The following is a 21,726-nucleotide window of genomic DNA, read 5'->3' as shown; positions in this document are numbered from 1 at the left end:
TACAAGATAGTATGGAGACATACCTATGGGGGTCTTGTATGCAGTGCAGTAGGTCCAAAGAGCATTATCAAGCCTCCTTGACCAATCCGTTCTATTAAAATTTACGATTTTCGATAGGATTTGCTTGATCTCTCGATTGGACACCTCAACTTGCCCACTAGTCTATGGATGGTACGGAGTGACCACATTGTGGGGAACCCCATATTTCTCCAATATACCTTTGAACAACTTATTGCAAAAGTGAGATCCCCCATCACTAATAATAGCCCTAGTTGTGCCAAATCTGAAGAAGATGTTCTTTTTCTAGAACGCGGTGACACTCTTCCCTTCATTCTTAGGAAATGCTATGGCTTCCACCCATTTTGACATGTAGTCCACCGCCATAAGTATATATTTCATCCCATGAGAACTCACAAATGGGCCCATAAAATCAATGCCTCATACATCAAGCAACTCAATTAATAGAATGAGATTTAAAGGGAGCTCTTGCCTTTTTGAAATTCCTCCATCTCTTTGACACCTATCACATGACTTGGCAAACTCATGAGCATCTTTGTGAATGGTTGTACAATAGTACCCACACTGCAAAATCTTGTGGGCAGTTCTGATACCACTATGATGCCGACCCAAAGGCAAGGACTGGCATGCCTCCACATTCGGCACACAACGACAAATAAGCCCAACACAACTTCGGTATTAGTAAGGCTCATCCCAAAAGAACTTTTTTACATCATTCATGAACTTCTTTCTCTGATGGAAGGACAAGTTCGATGGGACTATATCACTAGCTACATAATTCACAAAATCGGCAAACCATGGAATTATGTCTTGAGGAAGCAACCAATACTGCTCGTCAGGGATGGTATCATCAATTTCACCCTTTTCATCCAAATCTCGCATAGCTTCATCCTCCAATCTGGACAAGTGATCGACAACTTGATTTTGAGTCACTTTTCTATCTTTCACCTCAAAGTCAAACTCTTGCAATAGTAGCACCCATCTAATCAAACTTGGTTTCACATCTTTTTTTTCCACGAAATACCTCAAAGCGAGTGGTCAGTATGCACTACAACTCTCGTGACAAGCAAATTGGAGCAAAATTTTTCGAAAGCAAATACCATTGCAATGACCTTTTGTTCAGTCACAGTTTAGTTCTTTTGTGCTTCATTTTGAGACTTACTTTCAAAATAGATGGGGTGAAGTATTTTATCCCAATACTACACCAAGAGCAACCCCACTAGCATCACACATCACCTCAAATGGCTTACTCCAATCTCGGGAAATAATTATAGGCGCAGACAACAACTTTCCCTTTAAGTCTGCAAATTCCTTCAGACAAGATTTATCAAAATAGAATTTACATTCCTTCTCAAGTAATTTGCATAGAGGATGTGAAATTTTTGAGAAATCTTTAATAAACCTCCGGTAGAAACCTGCATGTCCTAGAAAACTTCTCACACTTTTTATAGAGATGGGTGGAGGAAGTCTCTCTATAACTTTAACTTTTGCTCAATCAACCTTTATCCCCTTCTCCGAGATGCAATGTCCCAATACCGTAACTTCTTTCACCATAAAGTGACATTTTTCCAAATTTAGCACAAGAGTGCAATCTTCACATCTTTTGAGAACCTCGTCCAAATGATTCAAACACTGACCAAAGGAGTCACCAATCACTGAAAAGTCATCCATAAATACCTTAACAGTTTCCTCCACCTTATTGGAGAATATTAACACCATACATCTGTGGAAAGTGGTCAGTGCATTACATAACCGAAACGACATCCTCTTGAATGCGAAGTCCATAAGGGCAAGTAAAGGTGGTCTTCTCTTGATCATCCGGGGCGATAGTGATTTGATTGTAACCCGATTAGCCATCAAGAAACAATACCATCCTTTTCCTGCGAGTCTAACATCTGGTCCATGAAGGGTATAGGAAAATGGTCCTTCTCAGTCCATGCATTCAATTTCAAGTAATCCATACAAACTCTTTATCCAGTCACTGGCCTCATTGAAACAAGCTCGTTCCTCTCATAGGGCACTACTGTCGTTCACCTTTTTTGGCACACACGTAATAGGGCATACCTAACTACTATATTTAATAGGATATATGACTCGGGCATCCAACCACTTAATGATCTCCTTCTTCACTACCTCTTGCATAGGTGGATTCAACCGTTTCTGTTGTTCAATACTTGGCTTGTGATCGGGCATGAGTTGGATTTTGTGTGAACAAATATCGGGAGAGATCCCAATAATTTTCGCAATAGTCTAAATAATAGATCATTTGAACCTATTTAACACTTCTACCAAACACTGTACTTGTTGCACATTCCAATCCGATGCAATGATTACAGGCAAAGGTATTATCTCTTCCCAAGAATACATACCTCAGATGAGGTGGTAGAGGCTTAAGCTCTAATTTAAAGACCTCCTCAATATATGGTCTCGCGGATGGAGACTCGCGATGCTTCATATCTAACTCCAATTTCTTTGGTTTGGACCGATATTCGCCTTGTTCAAGTGCCGCAACCAAAGACCCATACTCTTCAGTACCATAACTTTCAAAATTCATGATCATTGTGGCTAGTGCTTTAACACCAAGATGCTCTTCAATGTATATCTCAGATCTACTCTCAACCCTGTAGGATATAACATGTACTGTTTGGAATTCACCACTCTGCTTCTTGGACCTACAAATGTTAAATGTTGTTTCGTCATTGTTCAACCTAAACTTCATCTGCCCTTTCTCTATATCAACCAAGGTGCCACCAGTAGCAAGGAATACCTCCCAAGAATAGTATTCACCTCAAAGTCCACCTCACAATCAAGAATCACGAAATCGGTCGGCAATATAAATGACTCCTCATTTATGAGTACATCATTGAGTATCCGAATAGGCCTCTTCACTGTTTGATTGACCATCAATAACCGCATTGTAGTGGTCTTTGAGTTACTCAAACCAAATTTCTGATAAATGGAGAGAGGCATGAGATTTATGCATGCACCTAGATCACATAGTGCTTTAGCAAAGTGTAATAAGCCGATGGCACATGAAATAGTGAAAGCGCCCAAATCTTTCTTCTTCTGCACAAGAGACCTTGTAGAAATAACAGTACAATGCTGCATTCGGTCATCATCCTCAAAACTTACGATCTCTTCTTTGTAACCATATCCTTCATGAACTTGGCATAATCAGACATTTGCTCCAAATCTTCTATAAAAGGGACATTGATGAAAATATGTTTCAACATAGTGATAAAACACCGGTATTTACCATCCTTAGTCTTCTTGACCAATCTTTGAGGGAATGTCGGTGGTGGGCTAGTAATGGGGATCACTTTTTGGGGTATCTCTGCTTCTTTCACCACTTTGTCCACCAATTCACCACTAGTTTCCACTACCTCTTCATCTTTTCTCATCTCATTTTCTACCACATACGGCATAGGTGGATCAATGGTTTGCTTACCTCCTTGAGTAGTGACTTCCATGCAATGTCCATAATTTTTAGGATTTTGAATGGTATTTCTAGGAAGAGTGTCTGTTTGTCGTGGGTTCATAGTAGTAGACAATTGGTCCATTTGTAACTCAAGATGTTTAATCGATACCGCATGTGCATCCACCTTTTGCTCGATATTAGCCAAACAACCTCTCAATTCCTTGGCTTGATCATTACTAACATCAAACCTCCTACTCATCTTCTTCAACATATCTTCAACTCACACCATACTACCTCTACCATCTCTAGAAGCAACTTCCCGATTTTAAGGATGAACATAGGGCCCACTTCGATCATTTTTGTTACCATAGTTACCCCTGTTGAAGTTATTATCTCGGTTGTAGTTTCCATCTCGAATATACTGGCACTCTCTATTGTGATTCCCATAGTTCCGACCTTGATTTGCTTGACCTTGATGTTAATTCTCTTGATTGGAGTTATGGGTGGTCGGTCGCAAACCCCTCTTCTAATCATTCACTACATAAGTATCCTCTTCATAATAGTATTCATCTGCTAGCAGTGGTGGTTAAGTCAAGTAATTCATTGCATTTACCTTCTCTCTCTAGTGACATTTTTCAATACCAACTCAAGCTCAACTCTCATTTTGAGCCATCTCTTTACGAATCTTATATGTGGCCAAATTGTGTGTAGCTTGCACTGCAATGATTTTTCTCCTAGTATCCGACTTTCTAGTATCTAAGCCTTATTGTTGCGAGAGATTTTCTCCAACTTCTCTATGATCTTTGCATATGGGAACTCACCATAAGAACCACCCGTAATAGTATCAAGAACTGCCTTATTATTATTATAATCTTGTCCCCGATAGGAGTACTCTTTCAACAACTCATCATCAATGTGGTGGTTTGGGACACCTCTCACGAATGTAGTAAATCTATCCCAAGTTCTACTCACTGAATCCCCAGCTTGTGCCAAAAAGTTGTTCATTCTATCTTTGTGGTTGATCTTTTTGGACATCGGGTAGTACTGTGCTAGGAACACATCCCTCAACCGATCCCAAGTATAGATAGAATTAAAGGGCAATGCAGTAAACCATATCGTGGCCTTTCCCGTTAGTGATAGAGGGAACACTCTTAACCCGTTCACGTTTATGTCCAATTCTGGCCTCCCTGCACAACTTTTGCACACCGACCTTAGTTTGGCTATGTAATAACGTGGATCCTCAAGTGGTAGACCTGAAAAGAAGCCCCTCGCAGTGAACATCTGCATCAAACTACTAGTTACCATGAATGTGTGACCCCGTGGTAGAGGAGGTAGGACAAGAGGCCCATCAAATTCAGTGATGTTGGCGTTTCCCCTATAGAAGTCTTCAGGGTGTGGGATGAGAGGTTGCATCCTCACAGCATCATCAACTGGATTTTCAACAAGCACTTAATTATGAGCATCAACAGGTGGTGGTGGCTGACGATTCATACCATCACCAAGATTAGCTGGGTTTTGTTGATTATTCATTTTTCTAAGTGTCTGGTTAAGTTCAGGATCGAATGGAAGTGTCGGTTCTCCTCGACTCTGTTTACTTTGCATACACTAGATCTAGACCCGAGAGAAACAAAAAAAAAGTAAAATTAGGAAACTGTTGACTAAAATTCAGTCATGTTATTAAAGTTAATCTAAAATCAATATTCCACGACAGAGGTGCCAAAATTTAATATGCTCAAATTACACTTCCCTAAAGAAGTTTAAGCAGTCGTATTAAGTATTGAACCCAACTATTAGGTTGGGGACGATTCCACAAGGAAAATGTTTTAGACTTAACTTCAATATACAATTACTTCTATTTTGTCAAGTGCTTTCCCAATAAAGGGGGAGGGGGGGGTTCTGAAACAAAAGTCTTATGTTTATCATGTTTTGACAGAAACTAGGGTGTAATTGTTCCGCATAGGTTCATAACGATGTAATCCTATCAAGTTGTGAGAGAAATAGGGTGTAATTGTTCCCCATAGGTTCATAACGATGTAATCCTCGCTATAACAATTCTTCCCTAGTGTGTTGCATGCAAAGTGATAAGTTAGGTATCTCTAAATCCTTGGTCTGACATGTAGAGAATTTCACCCCATACCTTTGTCCGGCTACGTGTTTCTAAGTTACTAACTCTTACTTTTACTTCATATTAAGCAACGTATTCGATGTATGACTTAGTTATTACTTCATACCAATCAAGACTAGCCTATTAGATAGTATCCCACTAAATCTATATTGATAATTCTTTTCCTATTAACTACCTTCTTGGTCTGACAAGTAGAAAAAAGGCGAGTTCTAACGCGTGGACTCGGTACTATTTGAAAATTGTTACTAAGCTAGGTTTACTTTGGAATTACTCATGGTTCCCATAAACCTAGTTGTTGATTTAGTTACCCATTAATAGAAGAACACAATTCATAGTTGATAAACAATAAATCATGAATTTACTTTGACAAATTTAAATAAAATCCAAAAATTCAACTTGAAACCAAAAAAATCACTTGAAAACCAAATCCAAAAATTTGAATTAATGCCAAAGTTGCAAAAACAAATCTCCAAGGACAAACTAAAAAAATAGTAATAGAATCCAACCCCCAAAATGAGCTTTTACACCCTATTTGTTACAAGTATATTCCTAAAATAAAAGGAATTCAAATAAAGAAAGTTGTCCAAAAATGCGGCTTCAATCGACGACCCCCACAGACAGTCCATCGATGAAATGATGGACCGTCAACTGCCTCCGTAAGTCCAAACTTAGCATCTTTTTTTACCGTTCAACTGGCATCTTCTCTGATTCAATCGACGTACCAATAACACGGTCCGTCAATGTGTATACGATCCATCGATGCCTTCCATCGTTCCATACTTAAACTTTCTTCAACTTCAGGTACTGGGACTTTCTCTTATCTGATCGACAATTCAATAGGATGGTTCGTCAATCCTTCTATAGCCCCACACTTTGTAAGATTTCCTCGAGTTTCTCCGAATGCCTGAACTTTTAGTCGACGATCACCATCTACGGTCAGTTGATGGCCATCGTGGGTCACCACTGCACTAAATCTCAGCTACCATCTTTGTTTTGGGTTTTGGACACCTTTCCTGCAAAACAAAGATACAAATATGTTAAAACTACTATAAAGAGGCTCTAGACACACACCAATCTTAAGGAAAAAGCATTGAAACTACTGTGAAACCACGGTATCAAACACACATTCATGGATTTTGTCCCTAAAATGTACACGAAGTTAAAATTTATTACTCCCTCCTTTTAAAAAAGATCGTCCCTATTTCCTTTTTAGTTTGTTTAAAAAAGAATGACCCCTTTTCTTTTTTGGCAATAATTCAATTTTAACTTTCTACGTTGCATGTTTAAGACCACAAGATTAAAGGACACTTTGGTGTATTTGATATAACTTTAATTTAGGGACACAAGATTAAAAAATCTTTTTTTTTCTTAAACTCCATTCCAAGTCAAACTAGGTCATTCTTTTTGAAATAGAGGGAGTAATTAGTTCGTCTGATAGATTGTCATTACTAGACAACCATTCTCTTTATAGCCCCTAGGGCTAGATGCCAATTGAACCTTCTAGTTATAATTGACTTGTTTATGTTGTTTGGTCGTATCAATGACGTCAGTCCACATCGTCAAGATACCAACTGGAATTGAGAGATACCAATTAAACTAAACTCCGTACCATAAGTGACGCTTCGGACGAAAGGATTAAAAGAATGGAACGACTTCCTAGAATGCTTACTAGCCTATTGTATTTTAAAAATGTCCTCACACAAATCTACAAAAGTCTAGTTAACATTTTACTCTTGTACGGGGAGACTGATAACCTAGGCTCTGATACAAATTTGTCACGACCCAAACCACCGGGTGGTGCGGCATCTACTCTAACTCCTAAGTAGCAGAACCCTAATACACCAAAGGTTTATTCATGCGGAAATTTAGTGAAAACAAATATAATGATAAAATCTTTATAACAACTCCTTTTTTCTTTCACGAAATATATTGTACTTGAAAAGTAACTTACAACCCCAAGGATCTAGTCTAAAGTGCACAAGAGCTACTAAGAATAACGATGTATGATAATTTAAATAAAAGACACAACTCTCACCATGCGGAAAGAAAATTATAAGATTTTGGAGGAATTCTTCGTCTTCACCTAATGAAGCATCATCAATCATGCTTCCAGACTATGTCAAAAAGACATAGATAGAGTAGTATCAGTTCAATCACACGTACTGGTAGGCATCATCGGTCAACTCGATGACCACCTCATAACATAAGAAAGAATAATAGAATCATGATTGTAACACTCGCTTCTCCACCCTTTCCCCTTTTGTGTAACACCCTCAACTTACACTAATGCTCTAAATACTAACCATTTACTTTCCCAATCGCTAAAAACACTTGTAGTTATGTTAGATCATAGCCTAAACAAGCTAACCACATTAGATTATCCATATTACCACTAAAAACTTTTCCTACCACTTGATCATGTCACATTCTTGAATTATTGTCACCTTATCTATACCCAACCACATAGTTTCTTCTTATCTCAGTCGTTAACCCCATTCCATCCCCCTTGGGTACTTACCCAAGACAACACCTCAACAATTCACTTTTTTCCTAACAAGTACCCCTCATAAAATAACTAGAAATCACCCACTACTTACATAGAGACACATAGTTCCACCATACCCTTTCATTATTAGGTATACACGTAATCATTATAAGTGTATGCACATCAAAAAACAAAATGTAACATCTTTTTCCCTATAAATTTATCACAAGTAGTTGGTCCTCTCATGAAACCCAATCCCAAACTGTTATCTTAATGGAACGAGGAAATCCGATCCAAGTATGTTGAAACGTTGAAACCATTCGAAGTTAGCTTGCTAAAACGTGGCAATTTGATCCCAAGTCACACACCATAATCACAATTGTAACACATCATCAAGATCATACACATTAACATCATGATTTCACAGCTACATCATTCACCTATCTCAGTTTCAACGCACGTGATCAATATTGCAATATCCATATACATACAAGTATCACCATGACGAAAGAATATGCATACCTTACCCAATCATGAATTCACAATCATAACATACTAATTTCCCTGATTCATACCACACAAGAAGACACATTCAACCTTAATTCTTCTAAGTTTTGTCTTTAAGGTTTTAAACCTAAATTACTAAACATTCATCAACTAATTAGTTTGATAGGTTAAACCTAGCATATACCTCAATTCATTCGCTTGTAGTGAATACCCTTGTTTAATAAAGAACTTTTGATCAACAATTAACTAAGAACACTTAAATCATTATCAATTTTCTATATCAAGCACTAACCCAGATACAATGCAATCATATGGATTTTCCATGGATTTTACTCTGTGCATGAAGGTCTACGCATATCTTCTACAATTGATTTGATATATTACATGATAAGTACGGAGTTACAACTACTCAATGCATATAAACCTAACCTATCTGGGCACCAAACAATTTGTACAAAGCTCTTTTCCAGCTTTTCTGAATTTGCTATGTTGAATTTGTCCAAGATCACGCAAGATTCTGCCCTACCCATGGTAGAAAACTCTTTCTCCTTCTTTTCCAAACTTCAATAACTTTTCAGGGGTTTCTAGGGTAATTTAACACCAATAGGTTATTTTTTGAAAGATGGAAAAATAAAGATTTCCCAAAATTCATATTATAACTCGCTGATCCCGCTTTAGCGGGGTAAATGCTGCTGCAACGTCGCCTTGCCAACGGCATCTACGCAAATTTTTCCCTTCTCACTTAACAAAGGTTCAAGTTCTTTACAATCTCTATCCTAAATACAAATCGATTCAAGTGATATGGGAAAAAAATCATGCTCCTTGTATTCAACATTCTACATTTCTATTTCTCTCTCGAATTTAAAAGTGGACAATGTATTTATTTTATTTGAGGCCAAATATCAAAATACTAATTTAAGACCAAAAGTATATCTTATATGATAACCAACTTCAAGTAGACGAATCAATGTTCAACAATCATTGGTTGCTATAACACCTTCGACTTCATGGACGAATGTCCCATCTGTGAACCCTTCAAGGACGCTTGAACAGAACGTGAAGGTGTAAATAGTTTGTTTACAGAAATGTGGTGACTGACTGCAAATAACCATCCCCCCCCCCCTCAATTTTTTATAAAGGTCCAAATGGTCCGTGAAGGCCTCCTTACACAGGTTACATCAACCTTTTTAAGTCAGGGCTATTTTAGTCTCTTCTATGTGTCTAGCACCTAAGCTATCTCATTTTGACCTCAAATCTATTCCCTATATAAGAATTTAATTCCTAAAACTATCCATTCTAAAATCATTCTCCTGAATCTCAAATTCCCTGCAAGCTCTTTCACGGATTTCTATAATATTTGTACAAAACAAGCCCTAAATTCAATAGTAATATATCACCTCTAGTAGTTTAGACTGATTTAATGACGTGATTGAATACAATGTGTTAGCTTATTTACGAGTATCAATACATGAAAAATTAAAATACTACTCTTCACAGATAATTTAGAACCAATCAACTCATTATTAGAAATATAAACACATTATAACTCAATTATTACAATGCTTTGTTGAAAACTTCCATATTTTTGAATCGTAAATTATATAATACCCTTCATCAAGTTGAGATTATAGGAAGATAGGAAACTTATTTTTGAATATATGTTAGATCATAAGAATGGTTAGTTGTTGTGGATTAGATAATAACTACTCATTAAGTTTAATTTAACACAATTATAAAATTACAATATTTTCTAAATTCCCAATATGATAATGCTTTTAATCTACTATTTCCTTGTCCTAATTTATGAGACACTTTTAATTTTGAATAGACACAAAATTTGAATATAAATAAAAAAATGAAGGTTTAATAAGTATAACACTCTTAAACATTTATGTGGTTATAAGTAATTTTATTAAAAGGAATGTTAAACTTAAGTTATTTCTACTTATAAAAAAGTGATATATTTTCTTAGAAATTGACTAAAAGAATGTGTCACATAAATTGAGACAAAGAAAGTAATAGAGAACTCCAATGCACTAATCTGTCGAGCTTTTGAACTACTGTTATCATTTTAAAATAGAAATCCTTATATCAAGACCAAGGTACATTACGTTTTAGGCAATGGGAGCATGCATTAATAGATCATCAGAGCTCCACAACTGCATACACAAATCACACCACATTAACATCCATCTCATCATTCTACATGTATCACGAGTAATTTATCTTTTGTCTACACTATTTAGACTCTTCAAAAATGTCGTCTGATTTTAACATCAGATCCTCATAAAGTAGTGCATTTTTGGAAGATCTGACATGGGTATTGAAACAATTTTGGAGAGTCTCAGTACATAGATAATCGATGTTCTCTCCATGTTAATATGAATATGTATGTTTACACTAGATCAGTATATATCTCTGGACTTTGGTGTTGTTTAAATCTATAATGCATTGCAACACTTTATGAAGGGAAGATAATAAAGCTTACCTTGATTCGGAGTTGCAAAAATTTAACATATTTAACTGCTCTTCAAGCATGGTGCTAATGTCAACATGTCATCAAATATTTTCCAATGTAGCTTCACATTCTCTTAGCAGAACGATCGATCGATTACTAATGCAGTTACACTGACTTGACTTACCTTCGTTCCATTAGGGATGGGAATCTATAAGGTCTTCAAAGTCTCGTTAATTCGCTCTCTTGTTTTCCATTAGATAAAGACAAAAATACTTTACATATATAATAACAGATTAACAAAAAGTAATAGGCAGTTAGTTTCATACCCTGGCATTCAAGCTCTACCGGTCATTTGCTGAACCCCTGCTTGCTCTGGATTTTTAAGTCAACTCGACAGAAATATTAGATTCATCTTTTGAATAGAAACTAATCATAGATTTTTGCCTCTGAAGCACAACCTTTCTTTTCATATCCATCTCGACAGTCTTAACATTTGTTTGCAGCATTGTACTTGTTCTTTGGTACCTACATCACAAAATTACTAGAGATCATTAAATAATATTAACAAAAACAACAAAAAACTATTACTACTAAAGAGGATAAAATTAATAGGTTTTGAAGGAAACCCTTTAAAAGACCTCAAATTGATAGATGATCTCGAAGGATTCACAAGTTAACTCAATGACATTCTTGAACTCTAATCATAACTCTTCCTTGAATTTGAATTATTAATTCAAGGATCGTGACTTGAGATACATGATTTATTGATGATTGGATGTAGCTTGGATAGTTTAGAGAGCGAAGAAATGTTTTGAAAGATCGAATACAATATGAAGAACGGAGGCAGAATGTGTTGACATACTCAGTAGTTTGTCATCAATTCTTATCAGGTTTATGAGTAGATATCATTTAATCCAGTATTTTCCACAAGATCAGATTAAGTTGTTAAAGTAGTTCCATAGATTTAGTCAAGTTAGTTACATATTAATTTGTTAGAATAGTCCCTTAGAATTAGTCAAGTTAGTGACATTTTACATATATTTAAGGTAATGTTACGGTTGAGTAAAATTCATTCAAGTTTGCTTTGATTCTCAATCTCTTTATGGTTTTAAATCCCCTCTAAAACTCTCATGAGTATGATCCAATTTTTTCCCTTTATTTCTATCTTCGAGTCAACATGGTTGTTCCTGCTACTACCAGTGACGCTGTTGTTGCAGTTTCGACTACCGCTCATGTTATACAGTTCAATCCAACTTCCTTATTACCCATGAAACTGCAAGGTAACCTCAACTTTGCGACCTGGAAGGAGCAACTAGTGATGCTACTTAATGGACACAAGCTTCTTGGGCATCTCACTGGTGCCAAATCTTCTCCGACAACCACTATCACACAACCTGGTAGTACCATATCAAATCCTGAATATGAGAAGTAGTCTTGCCAAGACTATACAATTCAATAGGCAATGATGGCATCGCTTACCCCACCATTGATCCTACTATTGCAACTGCGTCTTCGGCAAAAATAGCATGAGATCTCCTTCATACAGTTTTCACCAATAAGATCCACACTCGCATCTTCAGCTTGTGATATCAATTGAAAAACTTGAAAAATAACTCCAAAATAGATTCCACTTACCTATAGGAGATCAGATCAATTATTGATGCTCTCAAAGTTGTAGGCTCTCCAATGGCCGGTGATGAACTAGCAGTCAAGATCTTGAGTGGCCTAGGTGTACCGTGAAATCACTATTGCTATAAGAGCGCATGACACAACCTTAATCTTTGAAGAGTTATTTGAGAAACTCACTAACCATGTACTCTTTCTCAAACATCAAGATTTTAACAAGTCATACTCTATCATCACGACTACTACAGCTGCACAAAGTACTAACTTTCGGCCCCGACATCAGAAGAATAATCATCGCTTCCCCAATCAATCTTCTAAACCACAAGCTCCACGACAGGCGGTCCCTAGAAATCAGGAAAATCGGAGACAACCCAGGCAAGCGGTGAAATGCCAACTTTGTCCAAAGATTGGTCACACAACTGATGTGTGTCGCTTAAAATCGCACAACCACTTTGAAGTTGAGGTCAACTTTGTGTCTAATCATCACCCAGATGCAAATCCTTGGATCCTTGATTCTGGATCAACCCATCGTGTCACAACAGATTCAGATTTTCTTGAAGAGTATACTGCAATGAGGAAATGTCCATAGGTGACGGTAAAACAATTCCATTACTAACACTGGTTTAACTAAAATTAAGGCTTCTAACTCCAATTTCATGCTCTCTAACACTCTTTGTGCTCCAGCTATAAAAAAGAACCTTATTTCTGTTGCTAAGTTTTGCACTAAAAATCTAACCTCCATTAAATTTTTTCCACTCTTTTCTTGTGAAGGATCTTAAAACTCAGAGACTAGTCATACAAAGCCTGAATAAATATGGACTCTATAAGTGTTCTTAGAGGGATCATATGTCACCTTTCGCCAACTTCACCTCCACGAAAGTTTCCCATCAACTGTGGCACCGTTGTTGGGTCACCTTCACATAAAAATCCTAGACTTAGTGTAGAATAAATTTTCACTTCCCTTTTGTACCAAATTTACCCATTGATAAAAAGTTGTATTACTACATTTTTGTTGATCATTACACCAATTATACTTAGTTCTATACAATCAAAAACAAAAGTGAAGTCGTTTTTCAATTTTTGCATACTTTTATCCTTTAGTAAAAAAAAATTTAAACAGAAAATTATCTCACTTTATAATGATGGAGGGGGTGAAAAGATAGGTCTTAAATACTTACTACAATTAAATTTCATTGAACATTTAATTTCCCCACCCTACACACCCCAACGAGTTTCCATCACTAAAAGACGACATCGTCACATTGTCAAAACAATTCAAACTCTTCTCAATGAAGCCTCACTACCATGTGAACTATGGTCATTTGCCTATCACCATATTGTATATCTCATAAGTAGACTTCCCTACACCTAGCCTGAATAAAGATTATACTTATAAAAAGTTATTTGACGAACCGCCAAAATACTCTTCGCTAAATTTTTTGGTTGTCTTTGTTATCCGTGGCTTAAACCATATACACAAAATAAATTTCTGCCTAGATCTATGTTGTATTTCTACTAGGGAGTTTTTATTTTTGATCATGCACACCTCTTATTTGATCCAGTGCACTCAAAAATATTCGTTGGTTGTGATGTTCAATTTTGTAAAGATATTTTTTCTTTTACTCAAATGTTCTCACACTTGAAAAATAAATTATCCACATTAAAATGGGAAATCATACAGTCCTAAGTCTCTAAGGATACTCATCCAGAAGCCCAATACAACTTGGACTCCAATCTCACTCCAACTCTTCCGCCGTCAATTCTTATCCCCCTAATAGTTCCCTCTTATTTAAACACTTCAGAGTCCATAACGGAAAGGAAACTACAAACAATCTCAACTTCATCAGGTATGATTCCTATCGCTTCTCGACCTCCTTCACTATTTAATGATGCCTCCCACAACACCTCTCCCCCATTACCCAATACCACTTTTCCCTACCTATATTGAACCAGCAACCACCAACTCCTCCTGAAATTATGCACACTATCGCTGTCGCTGGCCCTCCACCCTCCGGTGTGTTCATAAGATCCAAAAATATTTTCTTCACACCAAAGTAATGATTCAGCTTCTTGGATCACCTTTCTCCCACTCCAAATACCTTTAAGAAAGTCGCTAAGCACATTGAATGGAAGAATGAAATGGATTTGGAATACAAAACCTTAATGAGAAATAAAACTTGGGAACTAGTGCCTAGGGACTCGATGAACAATTTTTTTGATTGTAAGTAGTTATTTCGCATTGAAAAAAAGGTTGATGGTTTTATTGATAGCTACAAGGCGTTATTAGTAGCAAAAGGTTTCACACAATGTCCAGGATCGGACTTCCATGAAACTTTCAGTCCACTTGTCAAACCAACCACCATCATAATTGTTCTTTCCATTGCAATTCAAAATAACTAGAAAATTCAAAAGGTTGATTAGAACAATGCATTTTTGCAAGGTCATTTACAGGAATAGTATTCATGGCTCAATCGAAAGGCTATGTCAACTCTGATTTCCCCCATCATGTATGCCATCTCGAAAAGGACATTTATGTCTTAAAACACGCTCGATGTGCCTGGCATGAAGCTCTTAGATCTCACTTGACTAAAATTGGGTTTGTTAAGTCTGAATCAGATGTTTCTCTTTTTATTTTTACATGTGAAGCTATCACAATGTATATTCTGGTGTATATTGATGATATGCTCATTACTGGAATTACCCAACCTTGTTCACACATGTAATCAACTATCTGGTGATGAGTTGTCCCTAAGGATCCTTGGTCAAATAAACTAATTTTTGAGGATCAAAGTCAAACTGTTCCAAATGGGATTGTATTATCATAGTCCAGATACATAATTCAAATTCTCTCATATGTGGATATGGAAGGCTATAAAGTGGTTACATCACCCATGTGTTCAAGTTCACCACCGAAAGAAGGTGGTGGTTCACCTCCTGCAGATGCAACCTATACCACACTCTTGGTAAGTTGCAATCATTATCATTCATGTGTCTTGATATTGCATTTGCAGTTAACAATATATCTTTGTTTATGCAATCTCCAAGTCCGTAGCAATGAAAAGCACTAAAAGGGTTCTTCAATATCTCAAGGCATCATCAACATCATGTTTGCGAATAGCTCGTCACTCTGATGGTGATATATATATATATATGAACGCCGATGTTGATTAAGCAGGTTATCTCTGTGAAAGAATCTCAACATTTGGTTACATAATATTCGTGGGAACAAATCTTATTTGTTGTTCCTCTAAGAAGCATGATCCTCTACTAAATCAAAATACTAATCAATAGCCAATGCACTCACTTAAATTAATCGGGTCCACAACCTGTTGAATGAGTTACGATATAAACTTTCGCAAATGCCAAGCTTCTTTGGTGATAACGTTGGTGTTTCATATCTCAACAAAAACGCATCTTCCACTAAGATGAAGCAGTACAGTAGGCTTTCATTACATCAGCACAGTGTAACCTAAAGGTAGAGTGATAGTTAAATGTCTTCGTTCATGGATAAACTTGCAGACACTCTTGCAAAGTTGTTGCCCAAGACAGCCTTCTTTCGTTGTTTATCCATGTTAGGTGTTATTGCACCACACCTAAGTTGAGGGGTTTGTTGAGGTACTCAGTTGTATGTTATTAACTCTTATCATGTTGTTAGAGTAAATATTATTTGATCCAATCTTTTCCACAAGATTAGATTAAGTTGCTAAAGTAGTTCCTTAGATTTAGTCAAGTTAGTTACATATTAAGTTGTTGGAATTGTCACGCCCCAAGTTACCCCTGAGACGTAGACACGGAACCTAGGACCACAAGTGATCCCAAGCTAACCCTGCTGGCATGATCATGAGCATACTAAATATAATAAACTGATGCGGAAGCTAAATCATAATTAAATCTGAAAAGATGGGCAATACTCATATTTTATAACTGAGATATTTGAAAACAGTGAGTTTAACACAAAGGAAATACTAACTCAATACTAAGATAAATCTAACTATGTTAGAAATAAGCCTCTAAAATAGACTAGAAATACTAGTACAAGCCCAACCAATCTATGTGTGATCTGGATGCTGAGAACCTGAACCTACATCACGAGAAGATGTAGCGTACGTATGCGTCAGTACTTGAAAGGTACTGAGCATATAGGATAGAGTAAAATTGAAATGAAACATAACTAAACAAGCATAAAATCAAGTATAAAAATCTGACATGATAAACTGAATTCTGAGCTAATTGGATGGAATGACCAATTTATAACATGCTAAAATTGAATACTGATTATACTGATAAATGGTCAATTCAGAGAGTCTGACTGATCTGTGGGAGCTACTAATCACTGATAATAAAACCACATGAGCTAAATATGGAGTCTGATGTATACGACCCATCGAGAGGACCCAATATACCATGCCAAAGGTATAAAGGCATGCTGGCATGATAACCAAACTGATTTCCCAAAGAAGGGACTTACAACCTACTTGGCTAGTAGTTCTTGGACTAATTGGGTATGCTGAACTCTATTCCAAGTCGATATTACTCCCCTCAACAAGATTTCGCTCAAAAGCATGGCGTGGACCGCCAACAGACTGAAGCTTGTCTTCAATAAAGTGATAAGCCTCATTTCTTATGTTTGATGTCTGAGTTTTTGTAAATACTTCATAGATCGAAAGTGAATATGCAAACCGAGAATTTAACAATTAATCTGGTAATTATGAATTTATAACTAAGTCATGTATATCTGAAATGTCTGAAATATCTTACCTATCATGTGTAATTCAACAACTAAACAAATACATAGTTAGGGTTCTGAAATTTCATGCAATAAATTGAATAATAACATTATAATATGATTTGGAACATATAACTAATAAGTTCATGAAGTTCTAGAAACCCTATATCTAATCATGATATGGGAATCAACAATCTGACTGAAAACTAGGGATCCAATGGGTGAAAGGAACCCACTAGTGAAATCTCACATACCTGATGATGAAATCCACAAAAAAATACTTACATTTCGAGGTTGGAACTGCTGAAACTTGTTGCGTTCTTGAGCTATTTCTCCTCTCTTGCTTCTAATTTTCTATGTTTTAATTTAATGATTTGACTTAGATATGTTTTAGTTATGTTTCTAGTTTTAAACTGACAAATATCTGATGATTTAGGGTCAAACAACGCATCTTAAGGTTTAAACAATGTGGGAAAGGTCAAAAAGACCCTTGGGAAGTTGTTATCGGACCAACAGATGGATAGGACTAACGGTCCATCGTCTGACTGACGCCAGTCGTTGGGTTCGTTGACTAGTCCTGTTCGACAAGCCTTTACTAAAATGAGCATAATCTTTTACTCGGAGGTCTGCTTTTAGCAAGTTCGGTGGCTAAGGAAAGATAATTCAATTTTATGCTAACATTGATTACCATTTGAAGTTGACCCAACTGCATTTCCCTTAACTGTCAGCAAATCCACCAACGTTCCGTAGGTACGGACCATGCTGATCATCCGTAGCTCTTGTCAGAGAGTGGGTGAATGGGGGTATCGATCGACGGTCACAGACTAAGGACCGTTGTCTGACTTATGGACCATAGGTCCGTCCTTCGGTCAAGACTTAGCCAATTTTTTCCCTGCTGAGTTTTTGGGAGTCTCTGATCCCATTGACGGTTGTGCAGGATGGACCGTGGGTTAGGATTCAGTCTGCCAACGGTCTCGTCTGTTGCATCTGCAAATTTTCTGAAAAACTGATTTTTGTTGTCTGTTTTAGCTATGAGGTGTTACATTATCTCCCCCTTGGGAACATTCGTCCTCGAATGAAGACTAATCTAGCTGAAATAGAGGGAGAGAGTTGCAAACCCCACTACTAAACCCGGAAAACTGAGTTTCTGACTGAATTAAGTTTCGAGTACATGTAAGTACGCTTAAAATGCAAGTACAAACTGAGGGAACATGATTCTAAGACTGAATTTACCCATGAATGACTGGAAAACTGAAGAGGAACTAGTACATCAAGATGGAGTGGAATCGGAAGGAAAGAAGTGAGGATACTTGGCTTTCATGGCTGCTTATGCTTCCCAAGTAGCTCCCTCTACGGACTGACTTCTCCACAAAACCTTGACTAAAATGAATTCTTTGTTTCTCAACCTTCTAACCTGACGATCAAGAATATCAACTGGTACATCCTCATAAGAAATACTATCTTTCACCGCCACTATCCAATGGAACTATAGAGGTTGGATCACCCACATACTTCTTAAAAAGTGAGATATGGAAGACCGGATACACTACTGCTAATTCTACTGGCAACTCTAACTCATATGCCACCTTGCCAACCTTTTTCATGATCTTGTAATTGCCTACATATCTAGGATTGAGCTTCCCTTTCTTTTCAAATCTCATCAATCCTTTGATAGGTAAGACCTTCAGAAAAACCGAATCATCAACTTGGAAATCTAGTTCCCTTCTCCTTACATCTGCATAAGATTTCTGACGACTTTGGGTTGTCTTAAGTCTCTCTCTAATGAGTTGCACATTATCCATAGGATAAAGGAATGAATCTGGCCCTATCAAAGTTTCTTTACCTACTTCAAACCAACCAACAACAGATCTACATCTACGCCCATATAAAACCTCATAAAGGGTCATCTAAATACTAGAATGTTAACTATTGTTGTAGGAAAACTCAATAAGAGAAAGGGGATCATACCAACTACCTTTGAAATCGATCATACAAGCTCTCAACTTATCCTCTAAGGTCTGAATGGTACGCTCTGTCTGCCCATCCTTCTGTGGATGAAATGTTATACTAAGGTTAACTTGGTCATCATGAGTTTGATAGTTCTTCTCATGCACCTTAAGTTGTCTAGAAGCATAAGTTATAACCTTGTCTCATTGCATCAAAACACAACCAAGGCCAACTTTGGATGCATAGGAATAGATCACATAACCATCTGAACCCTCTGGTAGAGTCAAGACAGAAGTTGTAGTCAATCTAGTTTCAATTCTGCAACGCTTTTCTCATAATCATCTGACTTCTAAATTGACCATCTTCTGATTCAACCTAGTCAATAGTGAGGCTATGGATGAAAATTTTTTCCACGAACCTTCTGTATTAACCCTCTAGGCCTAAGAAACTTCTGATATCTGTAGCAGAGGTAGGTCTGGACCACCATTTCACTGCTTCTATCTTCTGTGAATCTACTCGGATTCCTTCGCTAGATGCAATGTGACCAATAAAAGTAACGTATTGCAACCAAAACTCACATTCAATAAACTTAGAGAATAACTGGCCATCCTTGAGAGTCTGGAGAACAAATGACTTGCATGTTCACTCCTAGAGTAAATAAGGATATGATCAATAAAGACGATATTGAACATGTTCAAGTTCTATTTAAATACTCTGTTCATCAAATCCATGAAAGATGGAGAAGCATTAGTTAGTCCAAAAGAGATAACTACAAATTCATAATGACCATACCGAGTTCTAAAGGTTGTTTTCGGAATGTCACTATCTCTGACTCTAAGCTGATGATAACCAGATCTGAGGTCTATCTTTGAGAAATGGCTAACACCCTGAAGTTGGTCAAACAAGTCATCAATCGTGGGTATGAGATACTTATTCTTAATTGTAACCTTGTTCAATTATCTATAGTCAATGCACATTCTGAGAGAATCATATGTTTTCCTTACGAACAACATTTGGTGCACCTCATGGTGAAATACTACATCTGCTAAGGTAACTTTTTGAGACTCTGATAGCGAAATTTTTAAACCCGTCTAGCTATTATTGGGTCACCGACTAGAGTAGAGAATGAGAAAGGTTCTCAGAGAGTTTCTAGACTGACATTGAATTGGTTTGCTATGTAAGGAGTTACAAAAGAAAGAGTAGCCCCTGGATCTAACATTGCATAAACATCAAGGTCAAATACACGTAACATACCAGTGATGATATCACGAGAACCTTCCTGATGCTGGCGAGCCTGAAAAGCATACAACCTGTTCTAGCGCTAACCGCCACCTTTACCAGATGAGTGAACCTGCTGAGTTGGGAGACTTGTTGGTGATGCTGAAGTTGTAGACTGAGCTTTACCATTACCACCCCTTTGACCTTGTGTAGAAGGACAATCCCTCAACTTGTGACCAGACTGACCGCACCCAAAACATCTCTCTTTTCCTGCAAGATAATTGCCCGGATGGTTCTTACCACACTTATGGCAAGTGTGGTAAGTCTTGGTACCTGAAACACTTCTTTGAGATTTAGAGCCTGGTGCTCTACCCTTTTGGTCATACCTATTCTTGGAGGATGGAACATTAGTTGATGAAGGGGCTGGAGCCAAAAACTTCTGCTCAACGTGCAAGCGATTTCCACCACTCGATTTCTACTAAGAAAAGTCATATTTCCCAGACCTAGCCTTCTTATTTTCCTTATAATGTTCCCTAAGCTTACCACCCTCAACCCGCTGAGCTTGAGTCATAAGCCTAAAGATGTATATGTCTCTAAGTAACATCATATTTCTGCCCTCAGTTTTCACCAAATCTGACACTCGACACAACAACTTATTCATCTGAGCCGAAGAGTCAGCAACCATTTGAGAAGCATACCTAATTCCATACTCTGGGACTATCATGTTACCCTGCATTAAGTTCATGAATTCTTGGCCCTTTACTTCTCTCAACTTTATTGGCAAAAACGTTTCGAGTAAAGTCTCACTAAAGCAATCCCAAGTGGTAGGAGACACATTTTAACCCCTATTATCCTTCTACTGAGTGTACCACATATGAGAAACATCTTTCAACTGGTATGATGCCAACTTAACCTGATCATTCCCAGTTACTTGCATCACCTAAAAGATTTTCTTGATCTCATCCTACAAATTCTGAGGATCCCTATTAGTCTGTGATCCTAAGAACTCAGGCGGATTCATCCTAACAAAGTCACGGACCCTTGCTGCTACTGATCCACCATTTACATTCACATGAGCATGAACCTGATTGTTTTGGTTAGTCATACTCTGAGACAACATCTGTATGGCATTCTTGAACTCAGTATTTGAGACTTTCATATCTGGGACTGCAGGAGGTGCGTTTGCATTCCTGGAGTT

This window comes from Solanum lycopersicum, chromosome 10 (genome assembly GCF_036512215.1).
Source record: "Solanum lycopersicum chromosome 10, SLM_r2.1".
Lineage (NCBI taxonomy): Eukaryota > Viridiplantae > Streptophyta > Magnoliopsida > Solanales > Solanaceae > Solanum > Solanum lycopersicum.
The sequence above is the reverse complement of the archived record's forward strand: the minus strand, read 5'-3'. Positions refer to the sequence as shown.